Raw genomic sequence first — 17733 nt, 5'->3', positions numbered from 1 at the left:
ATTTGGAATCCATATCTTGTCTATTGCCAAAAGTTGCAATATTGCTCAGTTCAAATGAGCAAGGTTGTGTATATTTTAAATCGTTGGCCCTAGGATTGAATATTTTTCTCTGTTAGCTCTGGCTAGTCAGTTTTAAGCTATGACTAACCTCATTTCATCCACAACACAGTATCAACCACACTAAAGGAAAGTGTCCCTAAGGTCTCTAAGCACTATCGAGCTATGATCTTTGATACAAATACAAAAATCATGACATATTTTTACTTTCATGTCTTATTACATCAAAATAAGTGACATATGAGTTTTATTACATGTTATAATGAATTTCATAAACATGTTACATTTGTTAAAGTTTTTGCATTTTCTGTATAAAACAATTAATGTTCATGTGTTTGATTAATTACAAGAAAGTAAGATGAAATACAAGTTCGTATGTACACACTGAAAAAATTGGATGGAAATCCAAGTTAGTATAGCAAAATGAACAATATATTGTTCCATATCAATCCAATAGTTACAAAAAGATGTTATGTCTCATTAGTACAATACAAAATTCAAATACTTGACAAATGTTGAATGTGTACAATAGAAATGTCAAATTTGCACAATACATATCTTGAATATATACAATACAAAATTTGAATATATGTCAGTGTCATGTGATGACCACAACTACATATGTATATCACTATAAATATATATGACTATGAAGGATTATCAAAATTGAGCCTCTTTGATGCAATCTATGGCTCATCAAGTGTTTGCAGAAAAAATAAAATATTATATCAAATATCTTATCTATAAGTAATATAAAAATAACTAGAAATTGGGTTCTAAATTGTGGATAGTTGAGTTGTTCATTACCTCATCCCTTTGTCTCACAATTAAACTAAATGATAATGGTAATGGGAACCTTTTTCAATGGGTGGGACTCCTAACAAAATGATCAAGTAGAGTGACAATAGGAGACACAACTAAAAATGAATCAATGCTCATGGAAGACACAACCACCAATGAATCAGTGTTTTTATGAGGCACAACCTGTATGGTAAGTGATAAAATGTTAGAATTATAGAGTGACATTAAGAATTCCAAATAGAGTAAAAACCAAAAAATGTATTGCAACCTAAGCTAGACCTCTCATGCTAGTAGTAGGTACAACCACTAATGAATCAGTGCAAGTATGAGGTACAACCTATATGGTAAGTGATAAAATTTTAGCATTATAGAGTGGAATTAGGGATTCCAAATTGAGTAAAAAAAAAAAAAATGTACTACAACCTGAGCTAGATCTTCCATGCTAGCAGGAGGTACAACCTATATGGTTAGCGATAAAATGTTAGCATTATAGAGTGGCATTAGGGATTCCAAATAGAGTAAAAAAATAAAAAGTGTACTACAGCTTGAGTTGGAGTCCTCATTCTAGCAGGAGGCATAGCCACTAATGAATTAGTACTAGTATGAGGCATGGTCTATATGGTAAGCAATAAAATATTAGAACTGTACAATGGGTGTTAGTGATTTCTATCACACACACAAGCAATCCAAATTGAGATCACAAGAGGGCTTCAACTAATAATCTACATACATACCTCTAGCCTTTGTTGTTTTTGACCCTATCTTTGAAATTTGAGACTCCTAACAAAATGAAATTGGAAAGGATTTGCACGAAGTCTAAAAAAATGTTGCAATAGATAAAAGATAATTAACACCTGTTAATGAGCCAATTTGTCAATAATTAATATAAAACTAAAAAAAATATGTACTCATTTGTAAATGCAACTATTTAATATTTATATAGAACAAATGCATACTATATCCTAAAATTTATAAGGAAATATGAAATTTTACCTCTTCCAATACCTCAACATCGGCAATCCCAGGTGCATTCATCAACTCTACAAAACTAAATTGTTTCTAGATATATTCAACAAACAAGTTAGCATGTATTAATCAATATTCAATACATGTATATACATTCATTCATAATAAATTTCATAATATAAACTTGACTTGTAGTTAATACATTTTTTTGTTTCAGCGTTCTTGTTTATTTCCTTCCCTTTTCTCCAAACCTCGAGCTATGTAGAGTACCCTAAAGAAGAAACAAATATAATAGAAGAGGAATCAATAATACATGTCATGAGTTCAACTCAAATCATAAACTTGATAGGTGTGCAAGATATGATACTGCATAGTTGTCAAGGCAAAAATTAATGGTAAAAAATGTAGCATCATCAACTTGCAAAATTTTAGCCCCTGACAAACCCTATAAAATAGTAAAGAGTTTTGTTATAAATATGAAATAATGTTGTAAATAGAAAGAAGGCATAATGAAAAACAAGAATATCATAGGATGGAAAGAAGACACAAAAAGGACTTGAAGGACAAAATTGGAAGGATAGTTGAAAGATGGGAAAATTTGGGGCTCAAAAAGACTACAAGGCCTAAATTGAAAACAAAGAGACCGAAAAGGAAAAGAGAGATTGGCACCTTGTTAGGAATACAAGTGAAGATTCATGATCTCCACACTCCTACAAGATACCCTATTAATATGTAGGTTCTTCGATGCAGATGGGTCTATGGAGGATGAACTCATGAGGTTCATTAGATGGAGTTTTAAGTATGCTAGGATCAAGATATGTGGATGGGAATTTGATGGATTTGATGAATTTGGGAGATTTTTAATGATGGTAGAAGATGGAAGAGGATCTATAAGTGAGTTGGATAAAAGAGGGATGATAGTTATGGGACATGGAAGAGGAATGATGAGTGCAGGAGATGGAAAGGTTTTAGCATTCTAGCAACTTCACATGATGTAATTAGATGAGATGTCCTCATCAACTTAAGTTGGACATGGATATTCTATTGGTTTCCTTGTAAGACTCTTAAAGACTAGGTGTTTGTTGTAAAACAATTAAGAAATAACATTTAGGGAACTTTTTTTTGTTTGTGTCATATTAATTAAGAAATAACATTTCAAAGAAAATGTATTATTATGCTTTTAATAATATTTAAAAATCTTTACCTCAGATGTCCTTGCTCCTAGCCTCGCACCTCTAGAAAAATGAGTACTATGTGGTGTTCTTGTAGTGTTTTTTGCACCTTGTATTGCATATTGTTCACATATCAATCTAGAGTTCTATATAAAATTAAAAAAATATTTACTTTTACAATATTTAGGTGATTAAATAATATCATGTCAAAACTCATGAGGTTCATTAGATGGGTTTTTGGTAATGCTAGGAGCAAGAGAAGTGGACGGGAATTGGATGTATTTGATGAATGGGGGGGGGTTTAAATGATGATAGGAGATGGAAGAGGATTTGTAAGAGTGGTTTAAATAATGGTAAGAAATGGAGGAGGATCTATAAGTGGGTAGGATGAAAGAGGGATGATAGTTATGTGACATGGAAGAGGAATGATGAGTTTGAGAGATGGAAATGTTTCAATGTGCTAGGAACTTGGCATGATGTAATTAGATGAGATGTCCTTGTCAACTTAACTTGGTCATGGATATTCTATTGGCTTCTTAGAGACTGTGTGTTCATTGTAAAACAATTAAGAAACAACATTTAGGGAACTTTGTGTTGTTAGTGTCATACCAATTAAGAAACAATATTTTGAAGCCAATGTATTATTGTACTTTTAAGAATATTTTATAAACTTTACCTTATCTGTTCTTGCTCCTAGCCTCACACCTCTAGCAGAATGAGTACTCTATGGTGTTCTCATACCACTTGTTGCACCCTGCATTGCATATTGTTCATATATCAATCTAGAGTGCTCTATAAAATTTATTTTTTTACTTTTATGATATTTAGGTGATTAAATAATATCATGTCAAAACTCAAACAAACAAACTTTTGTATCCTATCCACCAAAGACCATCTTCCTCAAATCATCTTTGAGTATGAAAATCCCACCTTCGTATGAATAACAAGTATGCCTACAATGTACACATGGATGAGATGACACTTCATCTTGAGACACCTCAATATCCACCCCATCACACCTGCATTGAAAACTTTTAAAAATGTTGATTAGGCCCCAAAGACTATAATAATGCACATAATGATGATGCAGCTGGCAAAAGAGAGGATGACACTAGTGGTGCAGATGACACAAGCGAGGATGAAACTGGTGGTGTAGGTGATGTTGATGGAGATGTCATAGGTTGTGATGATCGAGGTGCCATAAGTGATGATGATGGAGTTTTCATAGGCTATGATGACCCTAAAGGTGCATTTGATGATGGTTGAGGTGTCGTAGGTGAAGGAAAACCACCTAACGATAACTAATGCTCAATGATAACATCTATCAATAATTCAACTGCATGAAGAGTTTGTAGATCAATAGACTCCTTTACAATTTATGGGAGCACAAAATGAGGCATGGTTTTTCATGTTGTAAGTATCCTCTCATGTTGTGGTACCACCCTACGAGACCCAAGTCTATCTTGCACAAAGCCTGTCCCTCTACCCTGGAACTCACAAATGTCAAATTAATTTGGCTTCTTGCCAAGGATGAACTCACAATATAGCTCTCTCAAAAAATATAGAGGTGCCTCATAATTATTACATGGTGGTAGGTCAAATACCATACACCGCCTATCTCAAAAACATGATCTCATCCTAGTATGAGAGCACCAATGAATAGGAAAAGTTTTGGTTGTGTGTAATAGTGAGTTGCTAGATATAGGATTAGTGAAAAGAGAACATATAATACCCTTCTTTATATCATTATCTTTCACTTTCTGATATGATAACCCATTGGCATAAAATGCATGACACATCTTTTGTTGAAGTTGATTAAAAATCAACCCCACAGCTCCCAAGAATCACCTGCACACAAACACCTATCACATAAAGAGAGAAGCAAAAGCTATGGAAGCTAGAATTCCCAGATCCATAGATGAGACATTTTTTATGATAAAAATAGTGATTTCTATTATTAAAAGTGAATGAATTAATTACAAAGAGATCAATCCTTATAAAAGGAGATCAAAACTCTTACATGTAACTAACCTAGGTTTCATGATAATAATTAATAAAAGAATTAATTATTATATGCCCAAAGTTTAGCTTAAGTAAACTAGAGATAATAAGTAACTTAATAATTAAATTAATATGATTTAATTAATAAGAAAATACTTTATTACTCTAACACGTCCTCTTAAGATATACTTAGGGAGTAGCTTAAAACCTAGAAACTACTACTGAAAGAAGAATTGGTTCCCGGCAACAAGGTCTGATGAGGTACCCAAGCACAACCAAATATTTGTAAAGAGAATAAATATAGAAAACTACATGGGAAAAACCTACTCCAAAAAAAGATGGAAATAAAATGTTCTAGAAGATAGGAACAAAAGGATGATCATGAAAAACACCACTGAAGCATGAAGCAGCAAATACTGCCAAACTATTGATCTAAAGAACCTCCACTTTATAGAATATGACCAAGTAGAGAAGACTTAATCTAAAGAGCTGATCAATCAAAGATTAAAGGTAACTTCATGGCCTCCAAAAATAGGAATGAAAGAATTTCTATATGGTAAATGATCCATCTCACCGAAATGCATAGGTATCCAACCATTGTAATCACCTAGTACATAGTATCAAATACTGAATACATAACTCACTCCATCAAACTAAGAAATTAATAGAACCAACATAACCCCCTATAATGTTGAGAGGTAAGACATGGACACTGAAAATGAATGCAATATACCTTGCAAAAAGAAGAACTAGAAACATCGAGAGTGCAAAAGAAGTATAAACACCTATAATGGCACATGGTATCAATAGATAATGAGGCTATAATGGCACGTATCATTGACACATCATGTAATGCCCCACCCAAAGATCCTTGGAACAAGGATTCAATACAAGCCAAGATTTTTTTTTTAAACAAGTATGGATGCACATGACAATCAATATATAAGGATCACAAAGATCACAACAGAAGACTAAGACAAACATCCAAACACCAATGGATCTTGAAACATCACTACTAACCAAAAGTGACAACTACACAAGACACAAAACGATTTCAAATTTGAAACATTTTGAATTTGAAATCTAATCCCAAGATATTCAAGCACACCAAAGAGGGTAGTCAAATCAACTCTCAAAAGTTTTTAGACAAATCAAAAAGTGTCCAATGTCTGCTTGAATAGGTTTTTCCAATGACCCAAGCAATACTTTCATGCAGGACTGTGTGATACTTTCCAGTATCATATGGCATTTCTTCAATGAGCGTATGATACTTTCAAGGTCTGGGTGACACTTCTCCTCAGGTCATGCAACACTCTTCTAGTGGCGTATGATAGTTTATCAAAAGGCATGTGATCCTATCAAGTATTGCATGATAATTTTCCTTTGGGCATGCGATACTTTCCAGCATCGCACGATACTTCTTCTTTGGGCATGTGATAGTTTATAAGTATCACCCAATCCTAGAACATTATTGCCTAAAAAAAGAAAGAAATGCTCCAAGGACAAACAAAGGGATAATTTAGAGAGTTAGAACCTCCACACTAGGGAGTACTGGATCCACAAGTCAAAGTTTGGACACTCGAACACAAAAAAAGGAAGATGGAAGATAAACAACTAACCATCTAATATGAAATAGTAAGGCAATAAACTAAAAGCACATTGCAATGAACAAAAAACACCCAAATTATTGCACGGTTCCTCCCTATTGGTGTAAATAAGTATTTACTTATTACACTTTACTTAAGTTTACTTAGGTCAATGCATTTTTTTTTTTATTAATTAGTTTGACACCAAGGACTTTGCATACTCTTATGAGTTGTCATGTTGACAACACAATTATTTGCACTCTTTATTAAGCACATGGTGTCTACAACATAATTTTATGTGACCCACCTATGTAGGCTTATCCTCTCATCATTGCACTAACTTATGTGCTTAATGGAGCATAATCCACACTTGGTGGACATGTGCTTAGTTGTGAGGCTTATCATATTTATAACTCCTAGACATTATAGAAGCATTCCAGAGGCCTTTATATTTAGGCACTCCTAGTGTGTGTACATGCAATAACATCAATTGAATATCATATTGTTATTCTAATCATACTTTGGTCCATTATGTGCTTGAGTTCCTTGATTTTGGATGATTTTTCCCTAAGGAAAATTCTTACATGGTATCAGAGCTGAGGGAATTTCTCTTCACATAGCCATTGGAGACCATCTTCTTGCTTCACCTCTTTGAAGACCTCAACCCAAATTTGGAGTATCGCAGTCATTGGGAGTGTCTAGAGTCAAAGAAGACCTCACCATTGCATCCAGAACGTCAATTTGGTGAAATTTGACTATAAATCTTCCTACCCTAAGCCATAGTTGAATTTGAGGCAAAAAAAATTTGCAAACCAACACCTGAAGGTCTAATTTGAAAATTTGGTATGATCATTTATTAGATCTACAAATTTATTTTTTAGATCATTATTTTATTTTCTCTACAATTTGTTTCCATTTTTGAAGCAATTTTTTTTGGCCTACTCGGCCTACAAAGAAATTTTTTTTGCAAGAACCAGGTGGTGAAACCCCAGCCCCCATAGGGAATGTTCATTGTGACTTTGGAATATTCCTTTCATACCAACCGATGGTTCCACTAAATTTTTTTCAAGCGGCTTAACACCAAATACCGATGACCAAACTCCACCTACTGGCAAGCACACAACCAAACCTGGCCAACCTCTTTGTATACACCAGGGAGGCTTTGTACTTTTAAACACATTGTTGTTTTAAAACCCACCGCATGTGGGATATTTGTTACACCCTGTTGGCATAAGCCTCCAACCCCCATGGCTCCTACCTTCTAATGTATTTTCCAGCATAGTACTCTAGTCATTTTGCAGTGCCACACAGCACCTTCTCAGTCACTATTGATGTTGAACACTTTCCCCACTGACGATTGCAAGGACTTGTACTAAACTCCATTGTTGACACTATGTTTTTACTCCCCACCATTTGTTCTCTTCTTGAGCACTACCCATGCTGCATCTTCTTGTCGACATGAGGTTTTCAATGACCTGCCATGTGGAAAAATTAGTGACGACCACATGGACACCCTGCACACACCAGCCAACAAGCTCAAACTCCTCCATGCCATGCCACATCCTCACACAACATGGACAGACCTACCAGTAGTGAAGGAGACATGTAAATAGACATATAGTCCACATATATAGACCGTACGCCTATGCAGCATGCACGTGGAATCCTCGTTAGCAACTACCTCTATGATACATCATCATGATGTAATCTGCCATATCAGCCAGGGGACCCATTTTTGTTGATGTCAGCCAGTAACAAGCTTAAAATTGATGGTTGTTTGACCATCATTTATAGCCCAGAACACACTATCATGATGGTTGTTTGACCATCCAATTTAACCTCACAGTTTTCTGCCTAGACCCCTCTCTAGATGTAGTTTTGATTTGATAGTCCCACTTTGGGAGGCCATAACTCAGTCATCCTAACTCCAAATCAAGTGCAACTTTTTTATTTTAGGTAGAATTTCATGATATTTTTAGTGGTGTTTTTCTTTCTTGGTTTTGGTGCACTGATTTGTCAAAAATTATATTTTTTGGTGACTGTACATGTCTACTCCTACATTTTGCAACTTCAAACACTCCAAGGGCTCATCTGGACACATTTTTAGGTTCCTTTTTTGAAAGTGCTTAATTTTTTGTCTACTTTCTAGATTTGCAATCAGATTATAGGCTTGTGTGGAGAAAAATATCACTTTCAAAATTAGGTCCTTTTCTGCATTGTATTGCTTTGATTACTCTTCAAAAAAAAATTTACATCTGAGCTACAGTGCTTAGTACCATATTTGAACCTAAAAAGGTAGTTGTAAATAGCAAAATTAGAAGCTCACTTTTGTCCATTTTGACAAGTGGCCTATTGCAAATGCACTACATATAAAGTGCCAAAAGCATCATTTTTGGGGGGTTCTTTGATTGAGTGAAAAATGGGGGGGTGTCTTGTGTTCTTGTGTATCTCTTTCTTTCTTGTGCTCTTTTAATTTTCTACATCATAGGTTCACCTAAAACTCCAATTCTAACTTCACATAATTATACTACATGGAAAGATAGTATATGTGTAATACCCCAAAATTGGCTCATTGCCATGACCACCAATTCTAGTCTATTTCAATCAATCCTAAGTCCTATGTCATTAGGCAATTCTTATTCTGCTACTCACTACTTGACTTAATTGTCAAATGTAGAAAACCCTAAATCTGCATTAATCATGCTATTTATTTAATTCCTAAAAGTATTGACTCGGATTAGTCACATTAAACCTATCTGATTAATATTTGATTTAATTAGAAGTGTTTACACTTTAATTAAATTAAATCATATCCTAAGGCTAATGTACTAGGGAATTAAAATATTTAATTTAATATTACACCCACTTTAATCAATTAAATTAGATTATTCAATTAAATGAAAAAGGTATTTGTGAGGTCATATCTCACCTATTAAATTAAATAATATCTTCAAAATTCTCTCTTTAGTTCTAAATGGAAATTTTGAGTGAAACTACTCCGTGAAATTGGAATCAATCTAGTTAACTTGCTCTCACACTTATGAAAAGTTTAGTTAACTACTCATCACACTCAAATTTGAAACAATTCACTTCACATGCACAAGGAAGTTTCCATTTTAACTGAATCTTCTATCTAATCCTAACTGTCCATCAAGGTTGATCCTGGCCATTGATTCATTTCTAGATTCTATTTAAGGGGCTCATAATTCCTCATTACGGAGGTTGAATTGAATTTGTATCAAATCTCTACTGAATCTTACACGCATTTAAGCTCATTATTCTCATAACCTTTCATTTCTTAGATTAAATATCAAATATTTCAAATATGCATACATATAGTTTAGTTTATTTTATATGTTCTTAGATTAAGTGCATATCTCATTTAGATTACTTGCACACTCATATAGACTTAATTGCATTTAAACCCTTCATTCTAGAATGGTTTGGTGGCCTACATCTCAACTCTCAGAGCATAAATAGGTAAAATCCTTCTAGATAGAAGGCAATGGATCACACTGTCAGACCTCTTGGATGAACTATCCCATGTTCATTCTAGGATGACTCCACAAGTAAGGAACATGTTGAAGTGTGTGTGTGAAGTCTAAGGCCACATTCTACATATACATTTTTGGAACCCACCGTGGGGTCAAGAAAATCAATTTTTTTGGCCTCATCTACATTAATTTCTATCATTTTTATTGTTCTATCATAGTATTCCATACAAATTCCCAAATTTTTGCGCAAATATTAGAAGGATCTTGCCAAAATCTCTACACTTTCTCATGCAAAAAAGTGCCTTATTATGCAAGTCTTCGTGGGGCACCTCATTTTCTTGTGCAGGTTGGTGAAAGATCTTGCACAGTCCTGTGCAAGATTTTGCGCAAAATTCTAAAACAACAAGGCTAATTTTGTTATTTTAGCATGTTGTTCATTATCTTTTACTAATGTGTTTTCTCTGAAGCATTACTACTCTATTTTTTTGGTTTTCTACAACTTAATGGTTGTCTACAAGACATTTGACAAAGATTCCTTATACAAACCATTCAAAACATGAACTGACTGTTTGTTTGTAGGAGGATTGTCAAAGATATGTTTGTCGAAGAAAACATTAACACCCACAAAACAATGTGTCTTCTTTCCTGTTTTATAAACATAGTCTAATTAGGGCTTGTGAACTTCTTAGGGAGAAAGATAGAAGAATAGGGGATTGTGCTCTTCACCATTTGGAGGTCATGACCAAGGGTGAATCAAAAACCCAAACGCTTCTAAAAGATGGCATTTCAAAGGAGCCAAGCAGCTTAATGGTTCTCTAGTACTAGTCCTCTTCTATGATGAGAAGATAGTTTCCTTTCAAGGGAATCAAAATCTTTAGGAAGGACAAGTCTGGATTGATTAAGCTAAGTTGGTAGTTAACATGTTCTGCATGTTTGGGCAAGGTGATAAGGTAGAGGATTATGCTCCTTCCCCTTGAGGGAAATCAAAAACTTGGACCCTTAGATCTAGACCACCAGTCTGTGTCAATAATTTAGAGGGCCTACTGGAGTGATCCAACCTTTGTGAATGACCCAAGTGAGCACACTCCTTTCGCTGAAGATTCGAACTCACTATAATCAAGATGCTTTGTAGAGAATAAGACTCCAAAGCCCAATTAATTTATTTCCCTTGATTCTTGATGTCACTTATCAAGGGGAAGCTATGTCTATTGCACTGGTTGGCACTGGCCCCAGTCTTGCTAAGTAAGTGTGTGCACTCTTAGATGTTGGTGTGGGCTGTTGGTCTCAACTATGCTTGTGAAGCCAACAAGAATTAATATGAACAAAAGCCAGGTGTAAAACCTCTTAGTTAGAAGCTACATGATTCACCTCCAAAAGGAGGCATAATCTTTGTGCAAGGAGGGGGAAGAATCTCTCCTTTAGAACTCACCATAGGCATGCTACTAGATGTTGGAAGGTGGTATATGCACTTGTCCCTTATAACAAGGTATCTCATTTAGCATATACTATTGAGTCCTTTGAATAAACCAAAAACACAAGCACCCTCTAGGGGGTGACACGGGTGTGTAAGGTGCATGCATGTGCATAAGATGTGGGACAAAGTTTTTGCCTTCTCTACCATTTTCTATTTCTAGGGATAAAGTGTGTTTGTTATCAAGTCCTAAACATTTTCAAACCTACTTAAACAAATTGAAAGTCAAGACTCCCATATCCCTCTAAATTGCTTTGCCCTTAGTTAGATTGTATTTGACTACTGGTTGCTTCTTGTGTCCTATTAAAAACACTTTTTCTTGCTTTGAAACACAACATCACTTTCACAAAATTTGGAAAATAAACTTGCAATCTATCTGTTATCTATCAAAAAAACCTACAATCTATCTAGAAATGTCCAAAACTATTGAAAATCTCTTCGAAATCCAATTATGTTGTCAATCTTATCCTAAATTTTGCATGCAATCTTGCAACATTTTGTGCGAGAAGTTATATCTTCACGTCAGCCTATCTAGATCCTCACATGAGAACTTTCATAAATCTATGTAAGATCTTGTTGTTGACTTTTGCCAAACTGGTCATTTCTTTGTGTGGCCTAGAGCATTTCCTCGTGTGAGTTTACTCTACTATTCTAAGATTTTGCGTCCCCCAGTGTACTTTTTTGTGCAACTCCCAAAGGATCTTTGTGTGAGATCTTGTGATAAAACTATCAAATCAGCTTATTTGAGCAATCTGTGATCTACTTCTAGTATGTTTCTTGCATCGAGTTGTGCCTTCTCTGTTTGTAAATAGTCCCAAATAGTGGCATTTAGCTTAACTAAAGATTTGTGATCCATACTTTGACTAGTCTCATCTCCTAGTTGTCTTGATTCTAATTCTTTAGTGCATATCATACTCTACATTATTATAGTCATAACCATTGGTTGTTCTAGCCTTCAAATCAAACTATTAGTGCCTTAGTATATAGCCCTCTTGTCTTGTCCTGTTGAGACTAAGTTCTAGTGTGGTCCTTCTCCAAGTTCTTGCTTCTTGTCCTTGTCTATGACTATCGCAACAAGAAGCAGCAACGTGTTTTATCCTCTTAGAATTAGGTGAGGTTGTGCTAGGGGTCATAATCATGACAGAGGTCATCTTCCTTTTGTTACACAATCTACATCCAATTCATCTAGTGAGGCATCTTCATGATCTCCCTCACACGTTAGGTCACCTCGAGTCCAGCATATATTCTTCATAAATTTGTGACAAACTAGGAACCCTTTGGATCAAGATGATCCTGAGACTAGTAGAGGTCATGTATCTTCGAATAAAATTTCAAACTTCCTTTTCAAAGGACCTTTCGAATCACAATGTATTGAAACTAAACATGTTCCTGCAATGATTGATTGCAAACCTGAACATGGTAGTCATAGCAGACATCAAGAACCACCTAGGAATGACAAAGAGAAAGACCATGACACTGATGAGGAATAGGAAGAGGTGGAAATACTTCCTAACACATAGAAAAAAAATTAAGACACAAAAACTTCCAAAAGGTCATGGGAATTCTACTCAATGAAGAGAAATAAAAGTACTTTCTCAAACTTGTCCAAGAGGGGGCTAAGCTACCCTCTCATTTCAATGTGGAAACCATCATCATGCCTGAAGAGGAAATTGAGACTTCCAAACTCCAAAAACAATTGAAAATTATACAAGACCAATTGGCTCAGATGATGCAAGAGAAAGACAAACCCGCTAAAACATACACCTTAGACTCTCTTTGTCCATTTCTATTTGACAAGAGTGTAGACATGCCTCCTTTCCCATGAGGATTTGAACTACCTAAGTATGAAAAATACTTTGGAACCACCGATCCCCAAGATCACTTGCGAGAATTTGGTGCATTATCTATGGAATTTATGCATAACCAAACATATCTCATATGTTTATTCCCCAGAAGTCTAAGTGGTCAGGCTTTGGAGTGGTTCTCACACTTGCCTCTCGGTATCAAAACTTTTGATGAAATTGCTAACTTGTTTGTCTGGTAGTATTCTCATAACATTCAACACCCTATCAATATTTAAGATTTATATAACCTTAAGTAGAGATTTGGGGAGCCTTTCCTCACATTCCTTCAATGGTGGAGATAACTTTACACTAAGTATTCATGCAAAATTCTAGAAATGGAAAAGCTTGACATTTTCACTAATGATCTCATACCTAATTTTGGGTACAAAGTTCAACTTTAAGGTCTACATACCTTTGAAGACATGATCACATAGCCATCTACATAAAGGAATTTATGGTCAAGAAGGGTGAACTTACTCTTTAGAAGGACACAAAACAAGGCTCTACCCCAAACAAGGACAAAACTAAGTATGTCAACAAGAACCAAGAAATTGTACATGACAAGGTTGTTGACAATGTCACTCCTAAACCTACTAAGGCAGCCTTTAATCTCACGGATGGCCTTAATGTGGCCAAAAATGCTGAGAAACCTGCTCCTGAAAATAAGACATCTATAAACAAACTAAGAAACTCATGGGCTACATGCCCTAAGCAAGAGTATACACCCCTAGGTGAACCTTTGGATGTGGTTTAGAAAACATTGTTACATAACAATCTTATTTTACCATTGGACAACTCTCACCCTTATGATCTACAACCACATCCACCATGGTGGAGTGAAACTACATTTTGTGAGTACTACTAGAATAAATGGCACAAAACTAACAACTGCATAAACTTATGCCACAAAGTCCAAGACATGATTGATGCTAGTGACATTGTGGTAGATGGACATAACAAGAACTTAGATTACAAGGCATTCAAAGAGCCCTTCTCGGCCTATGAAAAGGGAGAAAGTTCAAAACCAAAACCTAACAATAAGGTCAACTATACATATTCTAGTGATGACAAAGTGGTAAACATGGTTGAACCTATGAAATTTGAATACTGCGACATCATTACCATCAAGGGCAAGCAAGATAATGATAAACCCAAGACACCATTTTTCTTGAGGGGGCCTACTTCCAATGTAATAGACAACACATCTTCACAACATTGTGCTAACACTATTAGATGCTCTTGCACCAAGTTGGTGCTCAAAGGCCCTACATCTTCTACTCCTAATCCTGAACAACATAAAGACAAAGCCCTTGTTGGTCCATCTAGCAAAGGTGCAAAATCTACAATGAATTCAGCAGCAACTAGTTATGGTGTTCTCGATCAATTGAAATGAACTAATGCTCAAATCTCCATTTTTTAGTTGCTTAAAATCTTGCCTGCTCATGGGCAGATTCTAGACAAAGCCCTCATTGAGGCAAATGTTTTTTAAGATCTTGATCTTGAGCAATTGGTCACCTGACCTCACCTTATTTTATGTCTTTCTCTGAGGAGGATGATAACTCACTGAGTCACCTACACAATCAACCTTTACACATTGAGGTCATGATAAATCAGACACATGTTCATCAGGTACTCATTGATAATGGTGCTGACCTCAAACATTATCTCTGCTACTTTTCTCAGACAATTGAATTACTCTAAGGACTCTATTGATCCTTGATGCAAGATCACTATCAAAGTGTATGACGAAGTTGAATGAAAGTCTCTAGGTCTTGTGGTCTTACCCATTCATGTGGGTCTTATCAAAAGGGATGTCACCTGGAAAGTGCTCGACATTCCCTTGGCCTATAACATTCTACTAGGATGGCCATGGATACATGAGATGCACGTTGTTCCCTCCACATATCACCAATGCATCAAATTCCTATTTCATGGCTCTGAGGTCACTATCCCTGCCACTACCAGCTATACTTGTAATACGCTCAAAGATATTGAAAATCTCATCCCCACTAATAGGGAATCCACTGATTATCATGACAATAAGCTGAAAAAAATTGAGCAATCATTCAAACTAAAAGAAACTAGCATGGGAGAGTACCATATTGAACCAGTGTTGTCATTAACATCTCTTCTAGAATCTCCTCATCATTGTGAGAGACCTTTAGAGGCAAAGAATTCATTTGTGCTAACACCTCAAACCAAGTATAATGGCACTTTTGTCAAAGCTACAGTTCCCCTAAAGGATGAAAGTGAAAATAGATTCATTGTTGCATGGCTTTACAAAGAAGAGACTCTAGTAGACTTAAAAGAGAAAGCTCAAGAGATCACTCCTAAGAAATATGGACCTGGTCTTAGAGTCATGAAGCATTTTGGTTACAAGGGAACTGGCCCTATAGGGTGCAATAACAATGGCCTAATTGATCCTATCAAGGTAATAGCTTGAAGAAACAATGATACAACTGGTCTAGGCTTTAAAAAGGTTCCTTTTCATTTGGGAGCTAATAAATTCATACCATAACCTAAGAGTTCATCTAGAAATGAGTCACAAGATGAGTCATATACTCAAGATGACCAATCAGATGATGAGGATCCCTATCCTTATCCTATTCCTCATGATCTCGCTAAATTCTCTGTTGAGCCAGATGAATTTATGCCACGTGTTAGCACTATGGATGATACTAGTGATTCATCTAAGGATAATACTGATCAACACAAAGCTCATTAAGAAAAGGGAGAGTCTAGTCAGTCATTACGTATTGAGTACTTGTGTAAGAATCAAGATGATGAAGACAAGTATGTCCCTATCATTATTGGAGAGTTCTACAGTCTCTTGCCATGTAGCACTAATTCTAAACAATATGAGTTTGACTCTCTTTCAGAAGTGACTACTGATAAAGACATTGACCAAGTTCATGTCTATGAAAACCAACTGGGTGAAATGTCTAGGGTTAGGTTGGATGGGTTTGATCCAACTAGTGTCCTAGAGTCATCAATTGCTAGCATTAGTACTCAAAGGCATTCAAACACACCTGAGGACGAAGTCACCATAGGTCTTGAATTGTTGGTCCAAGAACTTCATGACTATACTGTAAACACAATCAAACTTGTCACTACTCTTTCACTCACACATCTTGAGCTTATAGACTGGAGCCCTAATGCATCTAGTGAAGTCCACATGTTCTAGAATGACTATGCTCTCGCCTACTACCTAAATGTTGTCGAACCTATAACGTCTTCCACCAGTGGACAAAGCATCAGCATGACTAAATTTGACATCAAATATCTCAGTCATACAATTAAAAAGAAAAAATGTAAAAGGTCTGATGGTGAAAACCACATTGTGGCAGTGTCGGAACCCAAAAAAGTAAAAACAAAAGATGTATCCAAGAGTAAAAACCTCTTTGAGGAACCCGCAAATGAGATATTTGATGCACTTCCAAGTCACTTTCAAGAGAGATCATCAGTGTTGATAGAGCTAACACATCCAATCAACCTAGCTACAGAAGAACATCCTCATATGATACATCTAGCACAGTCACTATCTCCTAAAGAAAGGGAGGAATTCATAGCATTCTTCTGAGAGAAGAAGATAAATTTTTCTTGGACATATTCTGACATGCCAGGACTAGATCTTGATCTTATTATGCATCATTTTTCCATTGCACTAGGCATCAAACTAGTTAAATAGAAACTTCAAAAAATGCATCCTCATGTTGTATTGCTTGTCAAAGTAGAACTGGAGAAACTTTTGAAAGTAGGATTCATTCTTGCAATTGATTATGCTAAATAGATATCCAACATTGTCCCAGTCTCTAAGCATGATAAATCTATTAGAGTTTGTACTGACTTCTGTTATCTCAACTTGACATGTCTTAAGGACAATTTTCCACTTGTTAACATTGATATGATAGTGGACATGATAGAAAGATATGAAATGTACTCACTCATGAATGGGTTTTTTTGTTATAATCAAATAAAAATTGTGCCAGAAGATCAAGAGAAGACTGCTTTTACATGTGCATGGGGAACCTTCTACTATAACATAATGCCATTTGGTTTGAAAAATGATGGTGTGACCTATCAAAGGGCAGTGACTACAATTTTCCATGGCATGATGCATAAGACCATGGAGGACTACATGGATAATACCTTGGTCAAAAGTGAAAAATGCAATACTCATCTACAAGATTTGGGACCCATCCTAGATCGCATGGAAAAATTTAGTCTTTAGCTCAATCCTAAGAAATATGCATTTGGTGTCACATCAGGAAAGTTTTTGGGATATATTGTGTCCTCAAAAGAAATTGAGGTGGATCCAAAGAAATTTCAAGAAATTATGGA

This window comes from Cupressus sempervirens, chromosome 2 (assembly GCF_028749045.1).
Source record: "Cupressus sempervirens isolate cs-2001-9-10 chromosome 2, ASM2874904v1, whole genome shotgun sequence".
In the NCBI taxonomy this organism is placed as follows: domain Eukaryota; kingdom Viridiplantae; phylum Streptophyta; class Pinopsida; order Cupressales; family Cupressaceae; genus Cupressus; species Cupressus sempervirens.
Note: the sequence above shows the minus strand (reverse complement) of the source record.